The sequence below is a fragment of the Paroedura picta genome, chromosome 6 (assembly GCF_049243985.1).
Source record: "Paroedura picta isolate Pp20150507F chromosome 6, Ppicta_v3.0, whole genome shotgun sequence".
Taxonomy (NCBI): Eukaryota; Metazoa; Chordata; class Lepidosauria; order Squamata; family Gekkonidae; genus Paroedura; species Paroedura picta.
In genome coordinates, this window is record NC_135374.1 from 65,112,256 (window position 1) to 65,137,665 (window position 25,410).

The following is a 25,410-nucleotide window of genomic DNA, read 5'->3' on the forward strand; positions in this document are numbered from 1 at the left end:
TCTTCGGTGCAGAGAAACATTAAAGGGGTGGACATGTGGGATGCCTTTAGGGGTTTTGTCAGCAAGACTTAGAAAGAGGCAATTGGTCCAATTAAGACACCACAATGTGGGCCAAGGCTACCTAGTCCTCAGAGTGCACATCCCCCCATGCCACAGTTTCCCCTCCAAATCTATATAGTAAGGTATGTTTCCCCATAGCAACTTGGCTGCAGGGCACCACGGGAGACTTGGTCAGGCTGTGGAAAAACAGGGTGCAAGAACCCCATATAGCTTCCAGAGCAAGAGATGAAACCTCTTGGACTCTGAAGGTGGCACTTGATTTGTAGCTGTGGGTGGAGCTGGGTATTGTGAACCCCTGTCACATACTTCTGCCAACATATGGCAGAGTTACTTGGTGGGGGGGGTGAACTTGGGGTGATACTCCCAACAGGACCCAGGAGCTCAGCCTGTTTTGCAATAGCTTCTGCCAGGGAGCAAACAGCTGATTAAAGTTTTAATAGGAAGTGGATTATAATTTGTGTAGAAGAAGGAACACAAGTCCTTTGCTGGTTGTCAGATCCTAAAACAGATCATGAGAAGGCTTTACTCTCCAGCCAAAAAAGGTTGGACTACCAAATAAGACATCATGTCTCTCAAGTTCAAAAGCTATTGCAAAACAGGCTGAGCTCCTCGGTCCTGTTGGGAGTATCTACAACGTGGGAGTTACTGCTCATTTGTATTACACATTATCACTGAGTTTGTATAAAGAAAATAGAAGATTGTTAATTGTGCACCTTTTGTATACCTTTTCTAATTGTAAGATTATCTGTATACCTGTTCTATTTGTATAATTATTTTGATATCTGACATTCCAGTGTGGTGAGTTTATTTATTTCTTGTTGAATTTGCCACAAGGTTCCCTGTTCTTTTTGTTACTCTTGAAGCTTTCTTCAGCTGTCTAGGAGGCCGCCACATGGCTACTGGCCGTCTCCTCAGTTAAGAATTCTGTCTGCTCTAATGGACTGAGCACAAAAGAGAGCTCCTCCTTGTTGCAATAACTTTGTTTTCAATTACTTCTCTTTTTCCCACCCACTGACTAGGTCAGGCTCGTCAAAGACACTTTTCCTGAAGATTCTAGAATTTGTCCTTCCTGAAGCCTCTCTAGTATTTAAAACCTCCAGATCTCTGTTCCCTACTTGGAGAAGAAGGTGAGCTTGACCCACCCATTATCTCTCCTCCTAGATCTATTAGAATCTGACTGCTTCCCTCCTGCCTGTTCTCTGCCCAGAGGGGAAACCCCCTTTTAAAACTCAGAGTGAAGATCTTGCTCATTTGTAACCCCCACAGAAAAAAATGCATTTCTTCACAGGTTGAAAAGAAAGGGGAAAAAAAGAGTTTGGCAGTTTAACTGCTGGCCAGCTGACACAGATAATGGATTTTGATGGAAGAAGGGTTAGGACATCTGCTGGTTAGGCAGGAAGTCCATTAGGGACTTTATATATTTTAAAGATAAGTACGGTTGAGTCAATATTCCTGTTTAAAATAGTTAAAAGTCTATGTGCTCTGTGTGAAAAGGTAAAAGCCTTTCTTTTCTATGGTATAAGTCTGAATCAGTCAAAGAAGAAATTTGCTTTGAGCCGTTTCCCCCTCCCCTCAAATTTTCTTACTGTAAAACTGAGAAGGTTGGAGAAAAGGCAAAAAAGAAACAACCAAGCCATACATATCACTGAAATAAACATTTTTCATAGTTTTCCTCAAACTTGTGTGATTCCTTCAACTCTCATAACTGGCCAAATGAATGCTGGAAGACCACTTGAGTCCTGGCATTACCCTTGTTGAGGACTAAAACACTAAGGGGCTTTACGCACCGGGATCTTTGTAGCAAATTGGTCACTGAATGAAAAATCGCCATTTAAAATAGTGGAATTCGTCGTTATGCATACCTGCCTTTGTAGTGGAATCCAGTTGCGTTTTGTAGCGTTTCCCACAGGCTTCCGGTCTCGGCAGAAATTGCTAGAAAGGAAGCGCTATTGCCGAGCTCGTCCCGCCCCTGGCCGTCAAGCAGCCAATGGGCAGCCGTTAGCATGCTCCCAAACAGCCCCTTTCCCTTTAAGAAAGGTTTTTTTTTTAAAAAAAACAGACCCATTGCAACGAGAGACCCATCCAGCTGCCTGGTGTGTTTGAGCTGTCGTTTGATCGTTGCCACGCTCCCTCTGAGTGAAAAAAAAAATCCCCTCCCCTCTCACGGGCCCGATTTTCGGCTGAATGAATGTGTAAAAAATAAAGGGAAAATACATCAGCAAACGGGCTTCTCTGTTCTTTGTGCTTAGTGACTGAAGGGGAGGGACTGAAGCCAGGGAAGCCTCTAAACTGAAGGTGCGTTTATCCCCGCTCGCTCGGAGAAAAAAAAAATGGCGATCGCTTCGCCGGAAGATCAGAGAAGAGAGCCAGGGGGAGGGACTTTGTAGAAACCGCAACAATGTTAACGCACAGGTCTTTTTCGCTAGTGTTGCAGGTTGGTTGCAGGAGTGTATCGCTTTCCGGAGGGTGAATCCACTTTTGGGGATTTCCCTGAAAGCGCTACAAGGAAGCGCTTTTTGCAGATTGGTTTCAGGTGTGTGGCAGATTGTCGACGACGTTGTGCATAACAGCAAATCAGTAGCGTTTTCAATTGGCAACCATTGTGCTATTTTGAAGGCGTGCAAAAAGCCCCTAAGGAGTCCCCAAAGCCTTACCTATAAAATTTTTAAAAAATGTAAAAAGAAGTTTGTGGGGTGTGAAATTTAAACTCCTAGTTTCTAGGTCTGGAAATAGTATTGCATCAAAGCTCTTTACCAATGCAAACAGACAGAAGAGCATGACAGCATTGAAAAGCAGCAGTTGGAGAAAGGAGTTGAGGCTTGCCTAGGCCATCAGGTCAGTGATTAATCAGTATGCATTTAGTCACAACAGGATTTGACTACATTAGCATTCGACCAAAGAGAAAACTCTACCCACATTTATATTCCTCACATATTGGGGAGGTGACTTAGCTGAGACCGTGATGCCATAGAGCCCACTCTCTGAAACTGCCAGTTCATCCAGGGGAGCTGATTCCTGTAGCCTGGAGCATTTTGGAAGAATTCAAAGCCCTACCTTCAGGTTGGTAACTCAAGAATGCAGTAATAGAATGAGCTGGACTATTTCAAACAGCAGGTAAGTTATGCTGTTTTTGGAATGTCTCCCTTCATTGATAATCTCCTATAAATAAAGCAAATAGAAATCCAGATTAGCAAATTTGGTTAGTACCTTTTAAATAAATATGCTAGCAGCTTGTATTTATTTGCAGCATCCTTTCAGTCAGTTTGGTATAGTGGTTAAAAGCAGGGCCTTCTAATCTGGCAAATTGGGTTTGATTCCCTACTCCCCCACATGCAGCCAGCTGGGTGACCTTGGGCTCACCACAGCACTGAGAAAGCTCTTCTGAGTGAGCAGTAATATCAGGGCTCTCTCAGCCTCACAGGGTGTCTGTCATGAGGAGAGGAAAGGGAAGGCAACTTTAAGCCGCTTTGAGTCTCCTTCGGATAGAGAAAAGTGGCATATAAGAACCAACTCTTCTTCTTCTTTCCTTTCTCAAAAAGTCTTTACAACTGATATGCCCCATTCATAGCCAAAAATGGTCCAGTCCCTTGAGAGCACTAGCGAGTATTCTTAAGTGATGTAAGAGTTTGCCAGCTGTTTATGCTTGGAACACTAATCTTCTCTTAGGATTGTATTGTACAGAAGGCAGGTAACAGTGTCAGAGAATCTTGCCTCCCTTTTTATGTTCTCAGTAAAAAAAAGAACAATTTTAAAATGACACATACACTTGCATATTTTTGTACCATGTTTGTATTGGGTAAAACATATTTTGTAGATTTTTGAAATAGTAAAATCTGAACAACCTGTTTTGGGGGGTTTCCACTCCAGGAGACTTGGGGGGCAGGGATATTGGGCGGAACCCATCAGCAGTGGTGTGATGGCACTTCTGGGAAAACCCAGTCATGACACCTCTCTAGGAACTCTGTGGTAAAACTGGCAATTCCTAGAGGACTGATATTGCTTCCAGGTTTCTTTAATATGTCATGTCAGGCCTCTCTAGGAACGGTTTTACTGGGAGCAATACTGTTGGCTCAATGGTCTTTTAAAGTTTTTCTCCCATAGCCTCTCCAAGTGATCCCAGAAAACAAGAGCTGGGGATGGGAGAAATCCTACGCCATGCTTTCTCAACCAGGGTTTCATGAAAACCTAGGGTTTCCTGACAGCCCTGAATGGATGGAAGTCAATTATTTATATATTTTAATGCTTGTTAAACATTTATTGGGTGATATGACCATATATGGTCATGTTGACTTTCCCTCCCTTCCAAAATGGCCAATGATGGGCCTTTACAGGGTAGGAAGGGGAGGGGCCATAGGTGGGTATGTACATAGCTATGCTTCCCAACCATATTCTGCACAATTGCTCCACTTCTAGGTTTCTTGAAGCCTGAAGAATGTTTCAGGGGTTTCTCAATGATAAAATGTTGAGAAAGGCTGCCCTGTGCCCACAGGGTGGTTGGCACACCTTCCTTTGTATCACAAACAAAGCATTTTCGAATGATACCCAACATGAAGTCCTCTTAAGAAGCAGCATTTTCTTTAATTTGTAGGTTTGTAGATATATGTTTAGTGTAGTTTATCACAAACTGGAACACTCATCCAGTCTCCCATTTCTAAAACAAGGTGCTAAAATCAAAATAATTGTTTATGCAAAAGGAAAGTAATCTAGACAGCTGTTTTCTCCAAGGATTTGAGCCCTTCTTCTCCCCTACTACTTCTTTGGAGAGTCCAGAGGGATACACTGATGTGTATGATACCAACAGTGAACTATTTATCATGGTCTTGCTCTCCAAAGACCCATTTAACTGGAACCATTTATCACATGGTAGTCTGCACATTGCTGCAGAAATAAATCAACACAGGGAACACCAGATGAATCACATAGTTTTGTGTTAATTTATTGAAGTGTGTTGGGAGATTGGGAGATTCTTCTGCATAAATGAAGTTGGTGTATGAACTTCAGTAAATAAATGTTAGAAAAATAGGATAAAGGAGAGAGTAAAAGTGTACATGCTTGTGAAAATTAAAGCAATGGGCCAATATGTTTGTATGGGTCTGGAACTAAGGGGAAAAAACCCTATCTTGATCATGATAGTACAAGTACCCACATATAGGTTTTCTTTTCTTACTACTGTAGGATTATATAATTGTATAAATGTTTAACAAATGCAACACAGAAAAGGCTTTTTGCACTACTGCTTCATTGCTGCGGGGTTCTCGGAGATTCAAAACATGGCAGTTGTCCCTTTGTGGGCCTCACAGAACTTACTCATGGTGCTACATGTGCAGTACATACAGTCAGGCTGGAGAGGTGTGCAGATGAAGGTGGGGGGCTGGCTGCTCCTGAACCGCCTCTTGCAAAGAAAGCAAAAGCTTGTTACATGTACTTCTCTGGAGCCAGGTAACCATACTAGCCAAACTGGACTAGTCTTCTTCCCTCTGAAATGTAACATGCTCGGAAGTCCATTAAAGTCTTCAGCCCCTAAGTCAAAGATTGCTAATGAAAAGTCTTAGTTCCTTTAACAACCTGTGCTTCTACCAGTTGTTTGTATACAACCTACTCACCTAAATGTTGTTCCTAATTGTGCAAAGCAGTATTCCACTTATATCAACATCCCGGCAATTTATTCAGACAGACAGACAGACAGATGTTTTCATCCTGCCTTCTCTCTAGTGGGGACACAAATGCACTTATAACATCATTCTCTTCTTCCCCCTGTGGGACAAATTAGGTACTATGTCTGGTAGTGGAAAAATGAAGCTCAGCAAGCCTTAAACAGAGCCAGCATATAGTCTCAGAATGCAATTTACTACAGAAACAGGAAACTCTACCCACTTCAGCCACTTCCCAAAGCTATAAGGTCTGAAGAGATCCAAAACACCCCAACTAAAAAAAAAACAGCTGTTTTTTAAGCTGCTTTCATTACCTGAAGGAGTCCCCAAGCAGCTTACAAACACCTTTCCCTTCCTCTCCCCACAACAGAAAAGAGAGTAACATGGACCAAAATGAAGGAAACAAGTATACACCAAAGTGGGAACAATCTAACTACGTGCGTGTGTGTGTGTGTGGGGGGGTGTCCCAGTTTTGTTTGAGGCCATGTGGAGAACTCTCTTATTTTCATGGTTTTGCCCAGGGGTAGTCAAATTGCGGCCCTCCAGATGTCCATGGACTACAATTCCCAGAAGCCCCTGTCAGCGAATGCTGGCAGGGGCTTCTGGGAATTGTAGTCCATGGACATCTGGAGGGCCGCAGTTTGACTATCCCTGGTTTTGCCAATCAAAACCTATCAAAATCAACCCAACAAGAGGTGCTATTAGCCTTGAAAGAAAAAATAACAAGATAGGGAGATGTCATTTTTGATTGGCTAAACTATATGTGGATGGAAGAATTAAACCTTTTTCTCCACATGACGTCTATTCGAACTGGGGTTCTATTCAACTTATGTTTCTATTTTAAAACCTTAAAATGCTGTGAAGATCCAGTGATGGATTTTCCATTGCCTCATGTACTAAGACCTTCAGAAAATGTCCCATAGAGTTTAGTGAGGCCCAGTCCCAAGTAAGTGTGTCTAAGATTCCAGTCTGAGACTTACAGTGGCATTTGACTATTCTCATTCATGGCACATTCTGTACTTCATACATGATTACAAATCAGATGTTTCATTTACTTAATTTGCTCCTCAAGGTCACCATCATGTATCAAAATCAACCTGTCTTACATCTGTTTCACTGATTATCACTGGCATACCTTTCAAATTGTTACATCTTAGAATGACTTTATCCTCCCCTATGCTTCATCTTCCAAACCATGTCAAGATTTATTAAATGTGAAAAGTCCAACAGTGACCTTGGCTCTAACTTCTTAACTCTGAATCTCATGGGTCTATAAATCATTGGACATGGTTCAATTTATAGACATGAACATCTGCTTATCATACAGCATTCAGGTTGCAGGTGTATTCTTTCAGTAAAATAAACACATGAATTCACAATTGCTTGGGCAGTAAAACATGAGACAGATGCTAAGGAGTGCTCATCTGTAAGAAAATATTTTAGTGTTATTGAAGAATGTATACCACCTCATACCATGCTGGAAAATAACTAAAATTGTAGTGTGCCTTGGACTCGGCAATTTTTAAAAAGTGCCATAAGTCAAGGGAATTTTACTCTGTTCCATCAATGTGGGGTAGGGAGGGACCCATGTCAATTCTGCCCCACTCAGGGATTAAAACTGCAGACTGATCAGATTGATCCGATTGTGAGGGGAGGGACTCCTTCCCAGCCCTGCGCCATTTTCAAAAGTGTTTGGGCTCTTGAAAACAGAATGTGTGACAGGGAGTAATCCTTAATGTAAGTTTTATATTTGATTGTTTACATCAGTGGTTCTCAATCTGGGAGTCGGGACCTCTTTGGGGGTCAAACAACTCTTTCACAGGGGTTGCGGCAGGGCAAGCCACTTGGCTGGGGGGAGGCACCATTCACACAACAGCCTTGCAAGGTAGATCAAGACAGAGCATTCGTCTGTCTGGAGCAGTGGAAAAGAGCACGATTGGCATGGTGGGACAAGAGGCATTGCTGAACCGAGAAACCCCGGGGAAAAAACAATTTATCTACAATCATGAACAATGGATCTCCACGCCATTGGTCAGTTTCAGTTTAATTTCTGTGAAAGAACACTTGCATAATTTTATGGTTGGGGGTCACCACAACATGAAGAACTGTATTAAAAGGTCGTGGCTTTAGGAAGGTTGAAAACCACTGCTTTATATGCTACTGCCTGTTTAAGACTGAACCTCGTGGCACCCTAGGTAATAAAGATGTCATGAACAGATGGTAGTTAACAAATTTTAGTGCTGAAATGTTTTTTTGGTTCTGAAAGTGTTTAGTTCATGTTTGGCATGTTCTTAAGAAATTTAAAAAACATCACTTACTACACATTCTACTTTCCCCCTGATTAAAGTTAGCAAATGTGGAAAGGGGAACTGGTGCCCCTCTTCTATCTGCACAGTTCCAGTCAGAATCAAGCCCCTGCAGCAGTTTTAGAGGGAGTTCCATCCCTAAAATGCCAGAGGTGTCTCCATGTTGGACTCAGGGAAACCATCACATCTAGTTTAACTTTAAGACTCCGAGAAGCTGAGTTTCAGAACAGACATTGATAGCTCATACTACCAACCACCAGCTTTGATGCAATCTTCTAAATGCTGATGAATATTATCTTGGCGAGCAGGTGATCCTTAAAATCACATTTGCAAAGGCAGCAGGAATATAAGGGCAGAAGGTGCTAACAAAGGATATTTGGTGAGTGACAGAGAAGGTTCCTTAACCTCACTGACTCCTGACACTTCCCCCCTTCTGTCTTAAGTTCCTGTTCTGGTTTGAGAAAGTTTTCAAAAATTTCTGACTACACCAGCATCAGATCCTGTGTGATTATTACCTCTTCTGCCTTTTCTTGAACCCATCGGTACTTACCCTGTCTGCTCTAGTACTTGCCTAGATCCATCCTCACGATCTCTCTCTATAGCAATCATACAGTGTTGACTTTTTGCATACTGAGTGGGGGTGGTCTTGACCAGGGGTAGTCAACCTGTGGTCCTCCAGATGTCCATGGATTACAATTTCCATGAGCCCTTGCCAGCATTTGCTGGTCTTGAGAAGGAAATCTCGTGGCAGTGTAATCTGTGGCAATTAAGCCACGTTTGACTTCCCATTAAAAAATTGCATCACACCAGCAAAATTGCGTGACAGTATAAAAAAATCACACACCCCACCATTTCTCACCTGCTTGCTCTCCCACTTTCTTCTGCCACTTTTTGGTGCTTCCTGGCACTCTGCATGACTGCCTGAAAGGGTGGAGGGGAAGAATGTGCTAGACACGCAACTCTCCTCTACCTGTCAATCATGGCAGGCAGCCAATCACATTTTCCCCTGTTTTAAAGGGACAGAAACTTCTCCATTGGGACACCTATGCATCTAATCATAGATGCATAGTGCTTATTTTAATGCCACCCCACAGCCTTGAAGCTCAAGAAAAGTAATTTTCTTAATGTTTTTTTTTGGGGGGGGTCTGCTTTTTGCATCAACTGGTGGGGGGATTTTTTTTCTCTCTGCTTGGATTAAGCTATGTGTATTCGTTGCTCCAGGCAGTTTGCTACAAAAAAGTGCCATTCCAGGTAGAAGGGAGAGGGAGGTGGGCTTGATGGTGGGCCCTAGAGATGGGGATCAAGCTACTTTAACCACATTTCCTTGGCATGTGGCTTGCTAGTTGCTCTCCTCCTGCTCACGTTACATAGTTGGGGGAATCCAGTTTTGTGGATTACCCAACTACCGCTTTAAAATGGAGGATGTAGCTGCTGGTTTGCTGCTGGGATTCTGGATGCTGGCAAAGTTGTGTAAAACACCAAATATGTGGCGTTTGCATAAGGTGAGTATTTCACTTTTTAATTGAGTGTGGAATGGCCCTAGAATTTGTTGTTGATCATCTATGAAAAAGCCAGAAAGTTAAACCCTTCCCAGTCTACCATGCAGTATAGTGTGAACATGTCCAAGTCAACTATTTGCCCATTGAAACTGTTTAGATTGGCAGTGCCTCTCCATGTTAGGACGCAGAAGATTTAACTTGGAACTGTCATCTGCATGTGCTTAAAGCATGCTGCATTATTCTGAACAAGGTGACAGGGCCACAGTTTGAAGAAAAGAGCTGATATGCTAGACTTGATTCTGAACATGCTCATTGAACTCTCACTCCTGCAAGGAGCCAGTCGTTCCCAGAATTCTTGATAGATACAGATTCCACATGGCCGAGGGGAGTGCCTTTCACAGAGATTTTCATGTTATTATCACTAGTAAAATTCTGCAGACAGGGCTGCTATTAAAAGTATGGGAACAGGATCTGGTAAAAACTTGGTGACTCTGTTACCCCTATTAGTCCTTCCCGACCCATAGATATGGGATGGGCTTTCCCTATTTTCAAAGTCCAGATAACAGAGTTATTTTCAGTTGTTCTTCAACTATCATTCAAGAGAAAGGCATGATAAAAAGCAAAGTGATTCAATATTATCCTGATGCTTCAGAATGGCCTGTTTTGATTTGTCAAGACTGTTTACTGAGAAATAAAGCAGCAATCAGAATGAGAACAATAAAAGCAAAATTCACTGCCGTGAGCCTTTCTGTCAAGCTTGGAAAACTTTTAGGTTTGTGAGAAAAACGATGGAACTTGATCTTGGGGAGATTCATTGTTGGGCTTTCTTTTTCAAGTTATATATGCCTTTGTGCTGACAAGAAATAATTTTGCGGTTGCTATGGCTTAAATCAGAGCTGTGGTTCAGTGTCATCTGTGAGAACACAAAGGGGAGAGGGGAAACCAGGCAGTGGAAAAGGAAAAGCAGCAGCTTGTGGGGGAGAGATGCCTGGCTGACTATCAAGAGGAGCTAGAGACTTTCTCCGTGGGTTGGTGATAGTGTGGAAATAAGGACAGATTGATGGTCTGTGGGCTGCTTTTTAGTGCTATATATTTTCTGTTCAGGAAGCGTTGGGAAAGGCCTGAGAGGGCAATCTCAAAGAGTAATAAGATGTAATAATAAGGATTATTATTCCAGATGGGATGGGATAATAAGATATGTTATTCCAAGACCAGCAGTAAGCTTGTGACACTGCATTGAGGACTTCAGTGTGCTCAGAAATGTGTTTACAGAACTGGAGGGAGAAACATCAGTAAAGCAGTTTAGCAGAGGCTCAAAGCAGAGGATGACTGAGCAGGGGTAAGACACCAGCTCTCTGCTGGATCAGTTTAGAGAACCTGTCAACACTGTGTGGCCTCTAATAGCTACCTGCACAGATGCTATCAATAAGTTCGCTGCTGAAGCAGCTGTTTCTGACTTTTCCTCCTTTTCCAGAAGAACTCATCAGTGGCCTTCTCCTCTGAAACTAGCCAATGATGTAACCAGCTTTTGCAGATCCAATGGCTGTTAAAGCACAACTAAATATGACTCTTAAAAGAAAAACCCATCACTAAATAACATGCAAGATGTCATGTTTCATGTTAAACATCCAGCTTCATCCAGCTGAATGTTTAAAGGTGTGGGGAAGGAGATGTTTCATGAACTGAACACCTCTTGACGGCATCTTTTTCAACATACACTGGATTAGATTGTGAGGAGCTGGTTTCAAGTTTCACATTAGACTTCTGCGGGAAAGGAAGAAATGACAGCCTCAATTTAATATTTAAAAGTCTCTCTAATGCAAGAGGGAAATGGCAGATCCCTTAAAAGGCCAAGATGAAAATGTGGTAGTACATAAACAAAACTGGAGACAAATTATTTGATGTTGCAGAGAATGAATGGTAGCTAAACTGGATAATGGGTTGGAGTCCAACTGAATTTTCTACTAATAGAAAAATGTGTACTAATTTCCATCATTACGCCTTCCTGCTGCTTCCTTCACTTCTTAGCTACCCAGAGAGTTACCAAACCTCCTTACCAAACAGTGGGGGAGGGGACTTAACCCTCCCAAAAGCGAGGCCCAGTCAATATTACAGCAACATGTTCTTGCCACTTCTGATGTGTCTTAGATACGATGTCATCACTTCAGTGATGTGAAGGTGATGCTCTGTTATTTGAACCAAAACTCTGTGGTAGAAGCCAAATTTTCTATAGGGTTTCATATCCTAGTCTGAAAATCAAACAATTATATTGCTGGCTGCTGTGAGCTGGCTGCTATTGAACATTAATAATCAGCTGGATATGGGATTGTGATAACGCATTTGCTTCTTTGATCTACAGGTGCTGCTTCTATTACTTTGGGCATTTAACCCCTTATTGTTTTGCTTTTAGGTTTTAGATTTTCCTGCAAATCTGGGCCTTCTTACAGTTTCGTGGAAAGATATGTCCTGTCTGTGTATGGCTCCAATATCTAGATTTAAATATCCACATATCTGCCCATATTGAGAATTAGATATATTGTCAAGCAGGAGACATGTAAAGACTTATTTCCTGTCCCCAGACTATTTTTTTCTTTCCCTTCTCTGAAAGCCTTCATAGCCTCTCCCCCTACAAAGGCTTTCTTCTCTCCAGTCTGTAATATTCCTGTGTTCTAATATAGAGACCAGATAAATCAAGAGTAGTACAAACAGCTCTGCAAGTCTGTAGAGCTTTATCTAAGAACAGATTCTTCTCATACAGGAGCTTCTCCCTAACTGTTTTATCCCTGATAACACAAATAATCCTGTCCAATATCAAAGACTCTTGCAAGTCACAAAAACCCCAGTTCTGAGCGAGCCTCCTTAATTATGTTACATACAGGTCCGTAGTTTGCTCTGTTTGTTGCATGCATGTAAAAATGTGTTTCATTCAAAAGATTCATTCTTTATTAGTATGCAGTATTCTTTAACATATCTATTTCTCATGTTCAGTTCTACATGTCCATCTTCTGCAAAGCTAAAGTTATTAAAAATGTCCAAAGCCTCGTCTCCTATAACATTCAGAAAAAGGAACAACTGGACCTTTTCAGGTTTCTTGCCAGCTCCAATAGCTGCCAGAAAAAGCTGTCAACTGCTATCACTCAACAAGGTGAACCAGCTACATGTGACCTTGGGGAAGGTCTTCAAATGACCACACTAGACTAATATAGGAGATTAATTTAAAATTATAAGTTCTATCGGAACACTGCCAAACTATGTTTATTAGCACTCCTGCCTCCAACTTTCTTTTCCCACTGCAACCTCTCCTCATGAAAATCCTTACCAGTTGCACAGTGGTGGCGGAGCCTAGCCCAGTTGTATGGTTAGAAATCTGCAAGGACTGTCACTGTCTCCTGCATCACCTCCCCGTAATATTTGCTTTTTCTTTCCTCCTCGCACTCCCCATATCGTCACCTTTCACTGCTTCCTTCTCTCCTTCCCATCCATCCATCAAATGATCTTTTAACTGCCCTGCCATCAGAATGGAGCACATCGGCATTGAAGAAAGAACCCAGGAGAAAGCTGCTAGGAAGGTGAGAGGGTTTTTTTTGTTTTGGCCTTTCCTAAACTGCTAAATTTCTGGGGATCATCAACAGAGGTTGTTTTGTGAGAGGGCAGAGTTTAAGAGTGAGCGGATACTTGTAGCCTTCAGGAGAGATGTAGTTTTTGTCTGGATAATTGCTCATTGATGAAGGTCTATTTGCCTGGAGCTGATTGCAAGCTATTGCTGCTGGGAGGCAGGGACTTTGGGCCTCTGAACTGTAAGGCGTCTCCTAGCAGAGATATGAGTGAGAGGGTGAGAGTTAAAGGGCTCTTGGCCTCTAGCTCTTAGCTTGGGGATTAGGCCTAGTGACTCTGCATCACTTTGAATATCTTTAAACTACTAACCAGTTATGAAGGTAGAAATCCAGCAGGGGAGTGGGGATTATCCAGTGTTTTGCAGAAAGGTTTCACATGTGTGAGAATCTACCTACCAGAGCCAGTTTAAGAATTCTGCAGGGTCCTAGCAGAGTAGAATTGTGGCTGGAGCAGCCAGAATGGGGACAGAAGGGACTGCCACAGGGTGTGACTCCGAGTGTCCTTAAAGAGAGAAAATAGGGGAGGAGAGACACTATGGCTCCATGTGGATCCCTGGAAGTGTGTGGGGCCCATAGCATGTGCTACATGGATAAATCAGCCCTGGGTGTGTGCTCTCTGCATGGACCTTGTGGCTCTCAGGGAGCAGGCTTGTTCCCTTGAGGCTGGGGTTGCTGAACTGGAGAAGCTGAGGCAGGTTTGGGGAAGACACCCTCAGGGACTTATCAGAACAGTCCCACTCTTGTGCGGATGGCTGTTCTCTTGTTGGGAAGAGTGAGAGTCTTGAGGTTGAAGAGTGTTAGTCTGAAGAGGAGGGATGTGATTCCTTAGAAGAGACCACTTCCTTGAGTGATGAACCAATATCCTCCGGCTTTCTGCAGTTTGCAAAAAGATCTGCCTTGTCTGTTTATGGCCTCTGTTTTTGGCTGTAAGTATTCACAGACAGGGCCCTAATGAGAATTAAGTATATTGATGACAGTGCTTATGTCCCTGCTGAGAAATGCTCTACCTCAGTGGTCCCCAACCCGGGGACCAGTCAACACTTGACAATTTTACTGAGGCCTGAGGGGGGGGGTAGGCTTTTGCTGAGGGACGTTGCCACTGCCTGAGCCCCTGCTCCGCTTGCTTTCCCACCGGCGCCCCTGACTTCCCGCCGCCCGCTGGGGGGCGTTGCCAGCAGTAGCTGTGCAGTTCCATGCCGAGGGGGAGTCCCAGCCTTGGTGGCCACTAGAGAACACCAAAGGTGAGCTGGCGGCAGAGTGGCAGGGCAGCCCCCAGGCAGCAGCTGGGGAGGAGGACGAGGAGGAGCCTCAGCCCGGTACCGACTGATCCACGGACCGGTACCGGTCTCCAGACCGGGGGTTAGGGACCACTGCTCTACCTGATGGTTTTTGCTAGTCAACTAGCTCTTACGAGTGTAGGGAAAATAAAAACCATTTTTTCCCTTGTTGTTGGACCACTCAATGAAGTACATCAGAGCAGTTAATCAGAATTATAGATTGTTTCCATAGTAAATGAACAGTAGATGAACATAGTAAATTAACAGTTTAAATAAGTAAAGATACCTGTAGAATGAAGAGAGGGAGTTTTTGGCTAATGTCCATTAAATATACAAAAAGAATCTCAGCAATCAAATCCCATCGCCCTCCAGGCTCTCCTGTCCTCAGCAGTAAGTTAATATTAGGAACAAACATTTTTACTTATTTTAGCCACAAAAGAGGTAAATTGAGAATTTGTTCAGGTTGCCAGGAATTGAGAATTTGATGAATGGACATTTGGCTGAACATAGTGAATTCCCAGCTAATTGAAAGCAGATAGCAAATGTTCTGCATCCACCTTAGAAAAATATTACTTTCTTAAAAAGTAATTGGAAATGGAAACTTCTGACTGATGAACTGAAAAAAGCCTGTATAAATTTAGAAATAATTCCTGTTATACATGTTACATTGTCATAAGCAGTGTACTGTATAGGAAGGCTCAAAAGTTGTAAATTATTTTTATTCACGTTTGTGAACAGTATGAAATCCAGTGATTAAAAGGGGTAATCTTTTTGTTGATGCCTAGCTACTTTCCATTTCTATGCAATGCCTTTGAAATATGATTCTAGAGGAAGAAAGGAATGGGTCACTCATATTTGGCATTGATGCTAGTCATAGATTGTGCAACTGATAAACACAAAAAATAAAACTGTGGCCCAAATTTTCTAGGCTTCTTGTGGAAGCAGTTTACCTGGCCTAGATGCTACATTAACGGTGCAATTCAAAACACAACATCTAGGTCTATTGAAGTCAATGATCTTAACTGGAATTTGACCTGTAACTGGAATTTTCATTTATTTCTATATATTAAAACCAGTATGATGGTGTCAGATGACTCACTTATTCAAACAGGAGAATCAGAGCCCTGGAGGAGAGGTGGGATGTTGGTGGATGATTGCCACAACAGTTCTAAGGGCTGTATCTTCTGGTAATTGCTGGGATAACAGCTTATTGGCTGCTACATTTATTGCACTACGTGCAGCTGGTGCATAGAGAAGCTACTACCTGCAATATTAGCCAGGGTACTGGATGGGGGGGGGGAATAGATAGATTCAGGGATAGCTTCCTCACAGAGTCACAAATGGAAAAGGGAAGTGTATGTGAGAGCTGACTCGGCAGCTCATGTGCAATCATCATACTATATAAAAACAAGGAGCTATAGCGGAGACGAAGGGTGGCCTGCAGGCTGAGATGGGGGAGGAGTGGCATAGACAATGGGTTTTGGGTAGCCCTTATCAACAACATTTTTTGTGATCCCATTGTATTTGTTAATTGTACAATGAGCTTTTTTTGCTAGTGAAAGCATAATTCAGTGATGTCATTCAGTGACGGTGGCACAGGCATGTTCAGTATCACAGAAGCAGGATGTTGGACAGATAACCAGTGAGTACTTTAGGACTGCATACAACTGTCAATTTAGGATAGTTCTATGCCATCTGTTGAGTGTCCTGCTAGAGTTGGTTTACTACTAAAACAATGTAATGATATTATAAACAAGCCATTAAAAACACGTCATTAAGAGAAAATCTTTAAAAATAAGCCATTGGACCTATGCAACATAAAAACTCTCCATAAAACAGATGTGGACCATTAAAAAAGCTAATTAAAAGCCTGGGTTTAAAAGATGTGTTTTGGCCCCTTGCCTAAAGAAAGTAAAGTAGGTGCCAGGTGAATCTCAGGGGGAGAATGTTCCAAAGGCAAGGTATCACTGCAGCAAATGCCCTGGCCTTTGTTGCCACATTCCTCACTCGTGAGAGAGCAGATCTTAACTGGAAGTCTGGATAGTATGCGAAGAGGCAGTCCTTCAGATACCATGGTCTGAAGCCCTATAGGGGCTTAAGAACAAACACTTTGAATTGTGTCCAGATGGGTAACCAATGCAGATCTTCCAGCACAGTGGTTCTGAATTATTATTTTCTGCTGATAGTATACTATTATAGTACTAGATATTAAGCCTGCTGTGGCCAAAATACAGCGGGCCCTAGCATGGTGGGTGGGTGGAGGTATGGGGCGAAGGAAGGAGGAAAAGGAGAAAGAGAGACAGAGAGAAAGACAGAAAGATAGGGAGGAAGATAGAGACAGAAGAAGAGGGAGAGAAACAGGTAGCGAGAAAGAGGCAGATGGGAGAGAGGGAGGAAGGAAGAAAGGGAAGGACAAAGGGAATGCCGGGAGGAAGGCAGGGACAGAGTAAGGTAGGTGGCCTGAAAGGGGACTTTGCGGCCTTCTGCCGGGCCCAGGGGCAGGCTTTGCTGCCCCAGGGCCCGGCAAAAGGCTCCGGACAGGGGCAGCGGGCTTTGCGGCCTAGTGCTGGGCCCAGGGGCAGGCGAGGCTGCCCCAGGGCCCGGCAGAAGGCTCCCTGAGTGAGGGGAAGCCGGCCAGAGGACTTACCACTGGGGAAGGCTTCTTCCTCTGAGCGGCGACTCCCGGCCAACCAGCCAATGGGGAGCCACGCTTTGCGTGGCTCCCCATTGCCTGCTTAGCCCACGAGTGACACTTGGAGGGCCCAATCAGGAACCACGAAGCGGCTCCTGATTGGGCCCTCCGAATTTTTATCCTGGACAGAGCCTATCTCCTCCCCTTTAGCCCTTACTCCTTTATTTAATCCGCTCCACAGGAGCGGTTAAAGATACTAGCCTGCACGAGGCAACAATGGCAAATGTTCTTGTGACCTTACATTATTGCTAAGAACACTTTGAATTTTGCCATGACTTATTGAGTCTCAAGGTGTTGATCAGCCATGATCCAATTACCTAGCCTATCTAGTTTCTGTTGAGCAGCTACAAACGCCTGCTGAACAGATTTGTACTGGAATTTTGTGAAACTATGATCACATGAAGGGCAAAACTAGATGTGACAGTATTTTCATGGCCTCCATGGGGATACTGCTACCCTATTATAAGTTATTTTAGAAGGCTGTGAGGGCCCCATCTGATTGGACTCCCGGTGCAATGGGATGAGATGCTTCTGTTCTCTCTGTGCACCTTATCAAATGCCAAAATGGGCAAAACCTCCTGCATCTATTCTGGCACTTGAAAAGATGGAACACTTCACGAATTTGCGTGTCATCCTTGCGCAGGGGCCATGCTAATCTTCTCTGTATCGTTCCAATTTTAGTATATGTGCTGCCGAAGAGATGAAGACGTCTTCTCCCCTAAGGTCATATCCACCAATTATGAGCTCTGAAAATGTCCAAGGAACCCTATGTAAGATCCCGTGGTCACAAAGCACTGCTGGAAAGATCAAACATCTATTTACTGCCAGTACTTTAACAACATTTAACTCCATACCCAACATCAATGATAATCCCTCTGAGGTTATAAAAAATTACAATAATATAATCACTCACATTCATCAGCTATTTAGCCCCCAATCAAACTGCTGATTGATCTGAACCCAGATCTTCTGCTTTCCTTTTTCCTAAATGGTAACAAATGTTGCCTTCTATACTTAATTGTCTGGCTGCTCTATCCTTCCTGCTTGATTGGGAAATCTAAGAGGAGGGAGGGAAGTGGTGGTTGTGTGAAGCTTCAGCTGGCACTGAAGGAGCACAAGGCTGGAGAGGGGTTTATTTCCTGCCTTTTGTCTCCTCTACATCAAAAGCAAGTGGGGGGGGGGAGCATGAGGCTGCTTGTTTATTTTTCTTTTCCTGAATGAGCAAGGGGGGGGGGAGAACAAGGGGGGAAAGACAATCGAAAAGCCAAATCTCAACACATAGAAGTGTGGGCTTTTGGAGCACAGGAACTTAAAACATGAGGACAAAAATAAATCTTATGAGGGAATGGCAACTGGAAACCAGTTTTCCTACAGTCTTTGAATTGACACCCTGACCAATCAGTGACAGGCTACTGCACTACGTCAGTGTTGCAGGTGCGGAGAAGGGGAAGGAAGTTAATCCAGCAAAATGCTGACATCAGTACTGGGGCTTTCGGAGTATTTTCTCAGATATACCAAGTTATAGCCACTCCTGGATATCGCGGGGAAAAGGTAGTGTCACCGCAGATCAATCATAGATATTGCAGCGGGAGAATTTAAAGCAATAAATATCAAAATGGAAATTGAATATGGTGTAGAGGAGTTTTTTTTTAATTCAGGGTTACCGGGGATAAAAAGCCCAGTGCAGAAAAAAATACACACATTTATCTATGATTGCTTCCAATGATTTGTGACTGATTCCAGTATCTGGTTATAGAACTGGCACAGCAAGGTGTGTATGTGGTAACAGAGTTCCACTAAGCTGTATGAATGTGCATTCCCAGAAAATCAGTCGCCCTGTTCTGTACTGTTAGAAAGGAATATGCTGAAGCAGCTTTCCAAGCATCTGTCAGGATACAGCCCAACAGCTTGTCAAAAAAACCAGTTGCCTGATTGCAACTGGAGAACAAGATGGGAGCCAAACTGGTCAGCATTCAAGCACACCAAATTGGGCCATAGGACAATTTGGACTAAAAGGACAATCTACATTTTAATAAAAATATTACCAACATTGGTTTGGACCAGATCCCCAGCTTTTTTGAACACACAGTCATCTTTGGGATTCTGATACAAGGTGGTGGGTGCAGCCACAAAGATGTCTCACTTTCCAGTCACTCAGTGAAGATCCTGGTGCTGTGCTGCCAAAGCAATGTTGTTTTTAAAAATCTACACAATCCAGTCTCCAAAGGCCAATCAGAAACCTTGCTGGCCAAAAGCTCCACTTGGCTCCACCGACTTTCTAAAAATACTATGGGGGTACCAGTAAAGCTGTCACCATGTGTCATGGTGGGGACCCCAGATTAGTCACACAAAGATACATTCCTGTTTAACTTTATTTTATTTAGTTCATTTATATCCTGTCTTTCTTGCTGAGGCTGAAGATAGATTATATATAAAACAGTCTAATGAAACAACACAAATCAGCCAATGAACAATGCAAAAGGATTAGGATTACAGAATTAGAGACTAACGGTTAGATAGTATATCTATCTAAGGTACCTACAACCAATTGTACTCAGTGTTTCTGACAAAACAAGCTCCAGATTAGAGAGGCTTACTTTGACATGGAAAAAGGGATGAACTGTACTTTTATCCCTGGTACATGCAAAAAAAGTGACAATAATAATATGCTTTAAAGCACCATGTTTTGATATATGGCAAATATTCAGACTCCTTAGCTCTTCTGTAAGCATACAAAATGTTTTCTAAAGTCAAACCAATAACTAAATAATTGTTTCTTCCCTTGATTTTGGCATTGCAGGTAGGGCTTTTGTTGTCAATCAATGGCTCAGGTTGCCTATCCTTAAACTCCTCTGATAGAAGGAACACTGGATGAGCCTTCAGTAAACCAGACTGGCCCATAAAATGGGTTCAAAGTGGCTTGTAAATCCAAAAGATTAACCTGACGCTTCATGGAATATCTAAGGGTACTAATTCCTGCATATTTGTCATTCCAAAACATGGTTTAGAAGTAAGCATTCTTCTTTCCCCAAAAGTGTATGTGTCAGCAGAGATAATCGTCCAGAGGGAGATTGGGGAATGATGGTTAAACAGAGAGGGACATCAGCATTTCTTCCTCACCCCAGCCTTTTGGCTTCCAATCATCAGTCAAACTGGAGCTTTATTTGGACAATTTGTGCTAGGATCCCAAGTACATTACTCTGAAAGTAATTACATGGAAATCAATGAGACTTACTATCAAGCAAGTACATTTGATGTTATGTTTCCAGAAGGAGAAAGAGAATATCCTGTGTCAAAGATTCATAGGAGAAACAGTCTGTTGTTTTTATGTTTGATTTACAGCATTCTTTATATAAATACTAGTAAAAGAGCCCAAGGTATCCTAAATACAATGGGCGCTAGGAGGCAATGGGAGAGTAAAAGATTTCTTACCCGGCGCTGGGTTTTCTGACTGGCGGCCATTTTTAGGGGCGGCTTGATGGCGGCGGCGGCGGCTTGATCGGCGGCGTCGGAGGCGGCTTAACGGCGGAGGCGAGGGCTTGATCGGCGGCAGCAGAGGCTTCAGCAGAGGCGGCTTTACAGCGAAGTCTTGAGCGGCGGGGCAGCGGGCTGTAACTGGATGATTCTTGTATATTTGCATAACCTTTGTTATAATATCACAAAATTATTGTGAATTAAATATCAACTGTAATAAATTCCAAAATCCTGCCTTTCTAATTAATGGGAGAAACCTAACATCTTGCTTCCCACCACAGGAAGAAGAGAAGCAGAAGAAGGGATTGGTGGTGGAGCAGTCCAGGAGCAAGAGCCCTTGCATCCTCCCTTGGTGCTTTAGACTTCTCAGAGGTACAGGCAAGATCTCTAGCCTGACATCTAACTATCCTGATAAGCCTGAAGAAGGAGGAGAAGAAGAGTTGCTTTTCTCTACCCTAAGGAGTCTTTAAGTGGCTTCCCTTCCCTTCCTCTTCCCCAAACAGTCACCTTGTGAGATAGGTGGGGCCAAGAGAGCCCTAAGAGCACTGTATCTGGCCCAAGGCTAAGGTGACCAGATTTTAACATTGGTAAAGCGGGGCACCATTGACCGGGGGGGGGGGGGTTCTTGATTTAAAATTTGGTCTATATGGAGCAACAAAAGGTTTTATAGAACGTATAGAATGCAAAAATAGTATTGTAATATATATTTTTTAATTTCAACATAAGTACAATTTGCCAGGTACCCCCAGATGTCCCTTCAAAAGTGGGACAATCTGGTCACCTTACCCAAGGCCACCCAGTGGGCTTCATGTGGGGCAACAGGGGATCAAATCCAGTTCTCCAGATTACAGGCTGCCACCTTTAACCACTACACCACAGTGCCTGGCAACAGAATCACATACAGGGCATGACACATATAAAGCACTTTCCAAATGGATCACCCAGATTCCACAGTCCCTATTCTAAAGCCTTTGGCTGTCAGGTAAGGGCAGTGTGAATATGTAAAAATATCTGGTAGGTTCTAATGATCCACATGAAGATAAAAACAGACATCATACAGAAGTATTTTGAACAGCATCAGTAACATTTGTGTCAGCTTAAATAAACCAAAATGAATTAATGTGTTACTCAAAGGATAATCATGAATTCAGTGACTCAGAGCAGCAGGATTCGTTCCAATGTTTTTAACATCTTGGAAATGTTAAGGGAGAGGTAAACTCTGTCTTCAGATTATATTAGATTCTTGTGGTTGTCCAACCTCACGCATGCCCAGTAATCTACCAGACTAGCCATGCTTGCCAAAACTGCACATTCAGACCTACACATATCTGAACTGCTCCTCCATAAGTTTATATTTTTAAAAGTTTACATTTTTAAAAGTCTGGAGGTGTCTGCTCCTCCAGACACCAAACACTTTTTACCCTAATTTTAAAATTTAATTTTATTGAAAGGGTTCTTTCCCACTTCCCCTTCCTGCTGCAACCTCTTGTTGCCTGGGGGGCTGAATGATTAAGAACAATCGAGGATCAGCAACAGTCATGCTTCCCTGTGTTCTGAAAGGAGAAGCTCTTCTGCTTGTGGAAGAGGGATTTTAGATCTAACCCACTGTCTTTCATCTTACAGGCAGTAATAACTAATACATCAGGCATATATTTTGGTTTCTGGATGAATTTATGTTTTCTAGCTATAACCACTTATAAATTCCATTTTAAAAACACTTATCAACAATGCTTCATGATTCTTTCAGGACCTCTTGTTGAATCCATTTACGTAGTTTGCAAATACATGTCAAGCAAAAAGAGTAGCAAAGATCTGAAGACCTATCCATCTCCATTAATGTAGGATGGTCTCACATAAACAGTGGGTCATTTTTAACCCATTTAATCTTCTTGTGAAAAGCATACTATTAAGATTGTACAATAACTAAATTCAGCTTTGCAAAAATGTCACTTGTGTTTATATTTCCAGCGCAGTTGGTTAATATAGTAGAATTTTGCCAGTCATCAAAGAGTGATACTGAGGACAGTAAATAAACATCTCAAGAAGAATCTTGTAAAAAAGATAAATTTAAATTTATTCAACTACATCCAGTTCACAATCAGGTTAAAGTTGAAAGGAGAAAGAGAAGCCTAACCTAAAGAGTACTTTCTGTATCACAAATGGCCAGCTTGACTGGCATCATGTGTGTGGGAGTATGGGGACATTGTTTCTACCGTGTTTTCCTGAAAATAAGACATACCCATAAAATAAGTCGTAGCAGGATTTCTAAGCATTTGTGCAATATAAGCCATAGTCTGAAAATAAGACATACCTATAAGCCATAGCAGGATTTCAAAGGGCCATTACGCACCGGGATCCATGTAGCAAATTGTTTGCTGAACGAAAAATCGCCATTTTAAATACTGGAATTTGTCGTTAAGCATACCTGCCTTTGTAGTGGAATCCAGTTGCGTTTCTATCGTTTCCCACAGGCTTCCGGTCTCGGCAAAAATCGCTAGAAAGGAAGCGCTATTGCCGAGCTCGTCCCGCCCCTGGCCGTCAAGCAGCCAATGAGCGGCCGTTATTATGCTCCCAAACAGCCCCTTTCCCTTTAAGGAAACACACCCGTTGCAACGAATATGCGTTAATTCGTTGCAATGGAGAGACCCATCCAGCTAGCAGGTGATGTTTGAGCTGCCGTTTCATCATTGCCACGCTCCCCCCGAGTGAAACCCCCCCCCTCACGGGCGCGATTTTCGGCCGAAAACAGTGTGAAAAATAAAGTGAAAATAAACCAGCAAACGGGCCTCTGCGATGCTTGTGCTTGGTGACTTTAAACAGAGGGACTGCAGCTGGGGAAGCCTCACTGGGTAAACGAAGGCTTGCTGGTGCGTTGATCTCCGCTCGCTCTGAGAAAAAAAAATGGCGATCGCTTCGCCGGAAGATCAGAGGAGAGAGCCAGGGGGAGGGACTTTGCAGAAACCGCAACAATGGTAACGCACAGAACTTTCCCGCTAGTGTTGCAGATTGGTTGCAGGAGTGTAGCGCTTTCCGGAGGGTGAATCCACTTTTTGGGATTTCCCTGAAAGCGCTACAACGAAGCGCTTTTTGCGGATCGGTTTCAGGAGTGTTGCAAATTGTCAACGACGTTGTGCATAACGGCAAAACTGTAGCCATTTCAATTAGTAACCATTGTGCTATTTTGGACGAATGCGGAACGGCCCGAAGTGTTTGCACAATATAGACCATAGAAGTCAAGCTGCAGCTGACTTTTTATTCAGCACTGCGGGTCTCTCTCCCCCAGCCATGGGGCTGGGAATCTGCTCTGACTTGGGGGTGTTTCTCCTCTCTTCAAAGGAGGAGGTGGAAAAGCCCAGCCAAGTGGAGACAAAGGGAAGAGCTGCCCTCCCTCGCGGCAGATTCCAGTGTGTGCCACTACCTCCTCCTCAGTGCAGCAGCAGTCATCCCAGCTTGCTGTCAGCAGCCAGAGCAGGCGAGGCGGTGAGGAGGGCGTTTTTTATAATCAGGGATGACCAGCAGCAACACGCCAGCTGATGCTTGGTGGAAGACTTGGGCGCCTGCAGCCAGCCAGGTATCCTCCTGGGCGCCAGCCCCGAGCACTCCCGGCACATTTCCACCCCACCCCTTTCTCCCTCCTTGCCTTGCCATGCACCCGCTTCCCTCCCATGGCCATTTTGGGGGTTACTTTCCTGGTGGGAAGGGTGGAAACTACACCAGCACACCAGCTGGCACCCACACGTGGGCGCAGAGCTCTGTGCCTGTGGGCAGGCACCGGCTGGTGCGCCGCCAGCATCAGCACTCCGCCCCTCCATGGTGCTGGCTGCCCCAGTAGCTCTCACCCCCCACAAACACCAGTAAAGCTGTTGCTCCCCAGCACTGACCAGCAACAGTTTGTGGGTGTCTCTCACCCCACACAAACACCTTTGTTGATTGCACTGACTTTGTAAATAAGACACCCCCTGAAAATAAGCCATAATGTGTCTTCTTGAGGAAAAATAAATATAAGACAGTGTCTTATTTTCAGGGAAACACGGTACAAGAGAGATCTGCAGAGATGTGAGTCACAAAGTCATAGAGTTGGAAGGGGCTACACAGGCCATTTAGTCCAACCCCTGCTCAATGCAGATTCAGCTTAAAGCATCCACAATAAGCATCTGTTCATCTGCTGCTTAAAGGCTGCCAGTGAGGGGGAGCTCACCATCTCCTCAGGCAGCATTTTCCAGTGCAGAACTAGTCTGCCTGGGAAATTTTTCCCCTTCTATCTAATCTTGGTAACATTCTACTTGTAGTTTAAATCCATTACTGTGGTTCCTGTCTTCTGATGCCAACAGGAACCATTCCATGTCCTTCCCCAAATAAATAACTTTCAAATACTTAAAGACAGCAATTATGTCAATGAGTTGCCAACGAAGGCTCTGTGTGTGTGTGTGAGTGAGTGAGGTTGTTTGTGTGTGTGTGGGGGGGTCCACTTTCAGGTTAAGGCAAAAGAGTGGCATCCCTTTCAAGGAGATGATACCTATACACGCTTGGAGTGGTGCGGCACCTCTCAACGTCCAGACATGCTGAGTCGCTCACTCCAACAAGAATTATTTCAGTGGTTTATGTACTCTTTCTATATCTCATGGATCTCAGAAACAATACCTGTGTAATTTTCTCCGTGTTTGTAGATAGATATTTTTTGCCTTTAGCACAAAATACACAGAAAATTGTTTCCTTCTGGAGTTCCCCCTTTTTTTATTTCTGTGACCCCTTGTCATTAAAAAATAATTTGGATTTGAATCAAAAACTTTTATTTTTGTCTTGCTTATTTTTATTATTTTTATTTTTAGTGGGCAAT

General features: G+C 43.3%; 1 non-coding gene across 1 annotated transcript; it reads right to left on the reverse strand.

Moving 5' to 3' along the window:
• Positions 1-17,697: 17,697 nt before the first annotated feature.
• On the reverse strand, positions 17,698-17,807 carry LOC143840850 (U6 spliceosomal RNA). Its single transcript, XR_013232444.1, has one exon. It is a non-coding gene; the product is annotated as a U6 spliceosomal RNA (small nuclear RNA).
• Positions 17,808-25,410: the final 7,603 nt, after the last annotated feature.